General features: G+C 42.8%; 1 protein-coding gene across 2 annotated transcripts in view; it reads right to left on the reverse strand.

The window, feature by feature from the left end:
• The window catches only part of cbfa2t3 (CBFA2/RUNX1 partner transcriptional co-repressor 3), a 57,391-nt gene that overhangs the window by 43,024 nt on the left and 5,533 nt on the right, over positions 1 to 8,834 (reverse strand). The gene's annotated exons all lie outside the window — the stretch shown is intronic.

An 8,834-nucleotide genomic window follows, 5' to 3' on the forward strand; every position in this document is an offset into this window, starting at 1 on the left:
CGACCTACTGCTTCTGCTGAGATTCTGCAGTATGGAAGCAGTGGACACTGAGCTTGCGTTACTATCTGTGTGGAGTATCACTTGTTCTCCAACATGTCTGCATGAGTTTCCTCCGGGTTCTCCAGTTTCCCCCAACCTTCCAAATACATGCTGGTTGGTGGATTGGCTGTGCTAAATTGCACCTAGGTGTGATTGCATGTCTGTGCACGATGCTATGTGTTGGACTGCGAACGGGCTGTTCCTGGGATAGACTCCATATCCACCGTTACCCTAACCAGGATGGATGACCGGATGAATGAATGTGCACTTGAGCTAATTCTAACAAAACGTAGAAAAACATATAGAATGGGAGGTTGTAGAAGAGTCGCTGAAAAATAAAACACTACATCTTCAAGCTAATATGGGGCATTCACTCAATTCCAGGGGTCTCATTACTGCAACATACAATGGGCGTTTCTTGAAGTGTGGAGAAGACGCCATCTTCAAAAAAAATTAGAGCTCACCGAAACAGAACAGTTTGGTTTTTTTGGCACGCCATTCCCAGGATCAGCGATGTATGACGGAGGACAAAACAGTCATACCAGTGTATATATTTTTTAACATTCTGAAATCCTGTAAATCCTGGTTCTTCAAACTGTCAACTTTGCTCTTTCTGTGTAAATAAAGTTGAGTGGATAATGAAAGCGTGGATAATTATGAGCTTGTTTTTAAAAAAAATATATATATATAATGGCATAACAGCAGTGGAAACAGTCCTGAATCGATGTAAAGTCGGTAAGACCTTGAGCATATTTAAGTGAAACAAGCATTCCATAACTGAATAATATTTTGCAAACATGAAACCCCTGTGATCACAGACAGGTATCTGAAGATATAGCAGAATGAACGTAAAACCCTTGTGTTCTCGGACAGACAACTATCTGCAGCAAATATCTTTTCTTCCCAAACTGTGCATGATCACTGACCTATGCAGATTTAGTGACCTATGCAGAGAATATGCACAGAAACACAGTAACCTGAGCTTAGGATCTTGGAGCTGTGAGAAGGAAAACATACATGTTGTGTTGCCCTGCAAGTTCAAAGCAGCTTTGTGTAAAAACATTAGTGTTTTATCCAGGTGTACAGTATAGTGTATAGAACTAAATTTGAGACAGAGCCGTAATAGCACTTCACAGAGTCCTGACAAAGAACAGAGAATGCGAAACATATAACTTTCTGCTATATGTTACAGATAATACAGCACCTGTGTGCTGTGTGACTCATTGGTTACATATGTATTTTACATATATGTAATATGTTACACATTTTAAACACATTCAGCTGGAGTGCATTTTGGGTAAAATTGGCGCTGAGTATAGTTGAGTCAAGATTTAAAAGCACTAACTTTTAAGACGGATTGTTAGAACACAATTTATACGTACATTCAAGCGCTTTTTATGAAAGACAATAAAGTCTTCACAACTTTTGTGATATTGAATGATGCTTTCTGCGTGCTTCGGGGGTTTTCTCCAGGTACTCCAATTTTCCTCTCCCAGTCCAAAGACGTGTGCTGTAGGCTGATTGGCATTTCCAAATTGTCCGTATTGTGTGAATGTGTGTGCGACTGTGCGCTGTGATGGGTTGGCACCCAGTCCAGTTCCCTGGGACAGGCTCCAGGCTGCCCCGTGACCCTGTGTAGGATAAGCGGAGGTATGGAAAATGGATGGCTGTGTAGATGAAATAATTGGTGAGACATTAAAGTTGGATTTTTCTTGGCGCAATTCTGGCTCTGTCCCAAATGCTAGATGTCATGTACAGTTAGTGTTCTAACAAGGCATCTTGATCGTTGTTATTCTTAGTCTTTACAGACTGTAGATTTGGTAGTAAAGAGTTACCCATAATTCCCTTGCAGAGTGTAACATTTAAATGAATAGTAAAACGAAGCAGTGAGTATCTATGATACACCTGTAAGTTAGACCATATTCATGGAAAACGCTCGTCTCTGGATGCCTGGCAGATGGGTTATTGTCTTTTTTCTGATATTGGGATATTCTTGTAGCTGCAAATGTTTTTATCGAACCTTGTTGCATGAAAAATTCATACAAATTCAAACACAGTGACGCAGTTAGATTTCCTCCATGACCTGTTTGAATGAATTCTACACTAGTGATACAGCCATAGGCTCCTCTGGACTGCTTTACTCTGACAGGCGCTTATTAAATAGTAGAGTATTTACTTGTGCAACAAAAGACCTGCATGCTCCTTTTTCATGCAGTCTAAATATGGATAAAGCTAGCAGTACACACACACACACGCACACACACACACACACACACACACACACACACACACACAGAGACGTCAAGCTGTATTTGAATATGAATGCAACGAGGTGCTTTTCCCCCATGGTTCGAGTTGAATATTCCTCCAGCTGTTCTTTGGCTAAAGAAAAGCATGACTGACTTCTCCTTCTTCTGCCTCCCCCCATTTTTTTCTTCAGTTAATTCTCCCCATTTTGACTGTTTAACCATCGGCGCACCTGCAACCGGTGTGTGTGTTTGCAATGTTCCTCAGTGTTAGACGAGGATCTGATGTTGTGAGTGCAGGTGAACTGCTGGGAAACGAACATCTGCCTCCCATGTCACTCAACCCCCTCGCTCTCTCTATCTCTCTCTCTCAGGCACAAACACAGAAGACGATAAATAAATGATGTCACTGCCATATCCCACAGTCAGAGTGTGAAGTACACAGTCAGGTGCTCAGTACTCCAGTAAGCTCACGCAGTCTGCCTCGGAGAAACATCCACACAAAACACAGTTTGCTATGAGCACATTGGGATCAGATCATAGGGATTAGTAGAATGTGATGGATAATTAATGTCAGCCATTGGGCTTCTGGAAAAATTACGACACAGTCTGGCCAAAATTCAAATGTACGCAATGTTCCCCATAGCCAGAAAGTTCGTATAGGAAGTATACAACTTTCAGCTTTGTGTGACTTGCTTGTCTAAATCGTCCCACACTCAGCTCAAAGGATAATAACTCCAGCTAATTTTCAGCTCTGCTTGTCTATTCGTACATGTACCAGTGCATCATACAGTGTCACATTGAGAACACTTTACACTAACAGTACATGAATAATCATGCACTAATACATATATTAATACTTACTTAAATATGAACTAATGATGAGTTAAGGCATGTACTAATCCCGGAATAATGACGAGCCGGCCTTAACTACTACATTACGTCTTATGAATTAATGCGTAAATAACGACCACCTTAAGTACATGATTCTTAGTTAATGTTAATTAACACGCAGGGGTAAGCTAAGTCAAACATGCGCTATAGGAAAGAATATGAATTAAAATTGCTTATACAATCTGTCATATGCCGCTGCGTACATAAACACCAAACACCACTGGATGTTTTGCATCATTCTCAACCCATTTTGCATCATTCTCCATACATTTCTCTTCAAATCCCACTGTAGTACTAGGCCCGCGACACTGCTCCTTTACCCACACGGGTGAAATTAATACAGTACCATTCAATCATTTAGCAGACGCTAATATTTATTAACAGCACGTTCGCATCACTGCTCCACGGTCGGGGGTTTGATTCCCACCGTGACCCTGTGCGTGCGGAGTTTGCGTGTTCTCCCCGTGCTGCGGGGGTTTCCTCCGGGTACTCCGGTTTCCTCCCCCAGTCCAAAGACATGCATGGTAGGCTGATTGGCGTGTCTAAAGTGTCCGTAGTGTATGAATGGGTGTGTGAGTGTGTATGTGATTGTGCCCTGCGATGGATTGGCATCCTGTCCAGGGTGTACCCCGCCTTGTGCCCCATGCTCCCTGGGATAGACTCCAGGTTCCCCGTGACCCTGAAGAAGGATAAGCGGTATAGAAGATGGATGGATGGATTATTTATTAACATTTAGTTAACCTCAACGTGTTAATACATTACGTAACAAACACGTACTAACATGTACTTAAGGTGGTCGTTATTGACGCATGAATTCTTAAGACTCATGTCATAGTGAAGGTTAGCGCTTACCTCATCATTAGTTCATATTTAAGTAAGTGTTAATTCAGGTTTTAGTGCATAATTATTATTCATGTACCGTTATTATAAAGTGTTAAGGAGATACTTAACAACTCGCCACAGTTTCAGACCAATGTGTGATGGTCTTTCATCCTATCCATTTTCTATGGAGTAGGGAAGAGGATTGTGGGACGGTGGGAATGAGAGTGTTGCAAAGCAGGTGATGCAAGAGGCGGAAAAAAAAGAGAAGCAAATATCAGCAAATGCTAGCCAGTCAGGTTTGTGTATGTGGATACTCAGCTCTTTTGTCGTATTCTACATTACATGTTAAAAAAAAAAAAAAAAAAAGAATAAAAGATTGGAGGGTTTCACTGATTGTTAGAAAAAAATATTCAACTCATTATTTGGCTATTTATATATCTTTTTCACTTCCTTCCTACAAAGCCATCATCTGACTTGATCCCTAAACTGAAAGAAAAGGTTAAAGATAGCGTATGGAACTTTAGGAGCCCAGGTTTTCAGCTCATGTTAGACTGTTGGGTTTGTTGGGCTTTATACCAATTCGAGGTGGAGGAACCCCCCCCACCCCCCCACCCCCTTCCCCCGCATTCCCTGAAGTAGATTATGTGTAGAAAGTGCTGCTAAAGAGCAATGGATATGTATAATGAAAATAATTTACTTTATGCATTTTTGCTTTATTACAGTTTAGTACAGTTTTATTTTAGCCACACAGAAACATTCTCACAAACAATGGTTATCTGCCCTTGAAAATTCTCGCGCTGTTGGCAGATATCCCATAAGTGAGGCATCTTTGTAAATAAATCCAAATAATCTCCAGGAAAGAAAAGAATAGCTAGGAGCCCAGCTTCAAATACAAAAATCTAGGAGACCGGAAAATGGTCTCTGAAGATACACACTGGATAGACTGTTACTAGCAGACTTTAACTGCTGTAGTATAAATGAATCATGTGTGCAACAATAATGCTATATTAAGGATAAGGATATTGGAGAACTTTAACTACAGAGTCTTATTGTGAAGGGTTTTATTTTTTTGTTAAAAGAAAGAGTCAGGGACAAAGAAATACTCTGTAATATGATGTTCCTGAGCTGCTGTGAGTCACCTTGACAATCCTGTATTAGTATTCACACTCAGTGCTGTGTCAGGGTGTCTGCTTGAAATTGGCAAGAACTTTTTATGCATACTTCATACACCAGCTCAGATATGTAACGAAGCTCGCGGACAACTTTGTAAATTTCAGTTTACAACCCAGATGAATTGCGTGTGTGTGTGCGTGTGTGTGCGTGTGTATTTAGTGTAAATCCCACTGGAACCTGAATCTAGTTTAAACTGACACTACTTATTTTTATGTGCTTTTAATGCCATGGTCTGTTTTGGATGTCTTGTGAGAAAGCTAAAATAAGAATTTGTACTAATATTTACTGGGACATGGAATTTCATTCATGTTCAGGATCACAAAGAAATCCTCCATATCGCTTATCCTAGGAGGGTCGAGGGGGAGCCTGGAGCATATCCCAGAGAACTCGGGGGAACAAGGTGGGGGACACCCGGAACGGGATGCTAACTCATCGCAGGGAACAATCACACACTATGGATAATTTGGAAATGCCAATCAGCCTAGAAAGCATGTCTTTGGACTGGGGGAGAAAAACCGGGGTACCCAGAGGGTGGAGGCAAACGTGCTGACCACGAAGCCAGCCACCGTGCCCCCAAGAATGATTTCCAAATATCTATACCTATTTATTTTTATACAGTGTTTTCCTTTAGCTCCAGTGTAAAACTCCACCAGCCAGCCTTGACTAAACATATCTTTGTTGCTCAAATGTATTTGGGGTGTGTACATTTTGATCAAACTACCTCCTTCACTGGGACTGACACACAGAGGCCACGCCTCCTTCACTGGGACTGACACACACACACACACACACACACACACACACACACACACACACACACACACAGCTCTATCTGCAGATGCATGTAGCCAGTCGGGCTTGTGCGAGTCAGGGTGATGGATGGGTGTGTGCCCTGCAGGTTGATGAAGAGTTTATGGCCCACTTTCTACTCATGGGGAGTTGGAGACCTTCCTCTCCTGCCTGCGCAGGCCACACACACTGATGACGCAATACCTCAGCACCACAATAACACACACTGTTCGGACTGTACATCAAGTCCAGTCTGATTTGACTTCCTGCTTTAAAATTGTGCAGTGGAGCTTTGGTGTATAATTGTGGCAAATGTAATGGATGGGGATATGTAACTGATGTAAAATGTAACTGAATGGGGATAGATATCATCGAAAGTCGGATCCATCAAAAAATATTCCCTAATATTTTCGGGGGGAAAAACAACACAGTAAATAAAACCAATATATTTTGTTCAAGCCCTGGACATTATCCATTATGCTGGGCCTAGTAAGAGTCACATGTGTATTGTGTGGGATAGTGTGTGTATATACTGTACAGTGGTTGTGTATTTGTGGGAGTAGGTACACACACATGTGTGTGTGTGTAGGTTAGTGTGTCTGGGTTACAGTGGTGTGTGTGATTGGCAGATGTGTGTTTGTGCTAGAGGACAGTGTGTCAGTGTGTGACAGCTCCTCCACTCCCTGTGTAATTTGGGCTTTTGTTGCTGTGACAGCTGCAGTATACTCGTCCTGCACCATGACATCTCTCACATCTCTCTCTATTTCTACATCCCCCCTTCATTTCCCCCACTCTCTCCAGTTTTATCTTTCTTTGTCTTATCACGATTTTGCAATCCCCAAAGCTTGGGAGTGTTAATAAATAATACATCAGGGAAATGAACACTGGGGAGTCTGTTACACACACTCTATCACACATTCTGGCATTTCACATATAAAATGCCAGAATGCTGCTTTAAGGTTGTAACAATAAACCTTAGAACTGGAAGGAAAAAAAAAAAGGAAAATGTTCTACTCCTAGATGATAATAAATATTTAATACTAAATCAATAAAATTCATACTAGCTGTGCAGGGTGAATGAGAAAGGTGTGGCCTGTCACTTCCAGTGAAGGAGGTGTGGCCTCAGTGCACCAGTCCCAGTGAAGGAGGCGTGGCCTCGTGCATCAGTCTCAGCGAAGTAGGCGTGGCCTCTGTGCATCAGTTCCAGTGAAGGAGGTGTGGCTTCTGTGTATCAGTCTCAGCTAAGTAGGCGTGGCCTCTGTGCATCAGTCCCAGTGAAAGAGGAGTGGCTTCCATGTATCAGTTCCAGTGAAGGAGGTGTGGCCTCTGTGTATCAGTCCCGGTGAAGGAGGTGTGGCCTCTGTATATCAGTTCCAGTGAAGGAGGTGTGGCCTCTGCGCATCAGTCCCAGTGAAGGAGGTGTGGCCTCGGTGTATCAGTCCCAGTGAAGGAGGTGTGGCCTCTGTGCATCAGTCTCAGTGAAAGAGATGTGGCATAATACATTAGGAGCAGTGAAATATTTGACAATGTGTGTGTGTGTGTGTGTGTGTGTTTCTGCATGTGTGCACTTGATCTTGGACGCATTAATGATCTTTATCTCTCTATTCCTCTCCCTCCATAGCTCCCTTTTTCTCCTAATACAATTAAACTCTCTCTCTTTATTCTCACCAGCAACTCTTAACCTTGTAACCCTCTTACAACCTTTTAATGTTTGCCCAAGATTTAAATGTCTCTCTATATCTTTAATGGCTGCCACACTCTTCCACCTCGAACTCGACCCAGTGGCATTCAGAGCACCTGTGCGTCCTTCCCCTCTATTGTCCTTCCTCTCTTTTCCTCTATTCCCTGCCTTTTGTCTGCATCTGATAGCTGGAGAGGCAGCATGCAGAGACGGACTCCTGATCGCGTAGCATTGTGTCAGGATTGGAAATGTGGAAATGATGGTCTGTCTCTGCAGAGACACAGGGATGGAGAGACAGATAGTGAGAGAGACAGTGAGAGACCTGCAGGCTCGCTGCCCTTTCGTCAGCATCCACATTGTAAATCCTTTCGTACAGCGGCCTGTGTGTTGGACAGAGATAAGACTCGGCGAGCAGCAGCGCTATTGTCCTCATCCACGCTCTCTTGCATTCACTGTCCTATTGAGTCGGCGCTACAGGCGGCCATGTAAATGATAGTTATTTTAAGGACAGGCTCTGTGAAGGAGTTTATCTAATGAGCAGATGGCCAAAGGCAACGGCAGACGCCTTTACACTGAGACTGAGAATGCGAACGTGGTGACTTTGCACAGGCAGATGTGGTTCCGCATGGTTTTCTTCATCTGTCTGTCTCTTTCTGTCTCGCTTTCTATCCCTCTTCCCTGAGTCACAGGAATTGGGAGGGACCATGAAAGGAATGTGTGCTACAGCTCTGTGAGATGTTAAATAAGGACATAAGGAGAAAGAGAGAAACAATTCAGAGTGATGAGAGAAACTGAAAGAAAAGCACACACTATGTAAATCAGAATCAGACCCAGAATCAGATCACTCTGAAACAGGATCAGACCCAGAATCAGATCACTCTGAAACAGGATCAGACCCAGAATCAGATCACTCTGAATCAGACCCAGATCGCTCTGAATCAGAATCAGACCCAGAATCAGATCACTCTGAATCAGAATCAGATCACTCTGAATCAGACCCAGAATCAGATCGCTCTGAATCAGAATCAGATCACTCTGAATCAGACCCAGAATCAGATCGCTCTGAATCAGAATCAGACCAAGAATCAGATCACTCTGAAACAGGATCAGACCCAGAATCAGATCACTCTGAATCAGACCCAGACTCAGATCGCTCTGAATCAGAATCAGACCCAGAATCAGATCACTCT

Source organism: Ictalurus punctatus, chromosome 27, assembly GCF_001660625.3.
Source record: "Ictalurus punctatus breed USDA103 chromosome 27, Coco_2.0, whole genome shotgun sequence".
NCBI classification, from domain to species: Eukaryota; Metazoa; Chordata; class Actinopteri; order Siluriformes; family Ictaluridae; genus Ictalurus; species Ictalurus punctatus.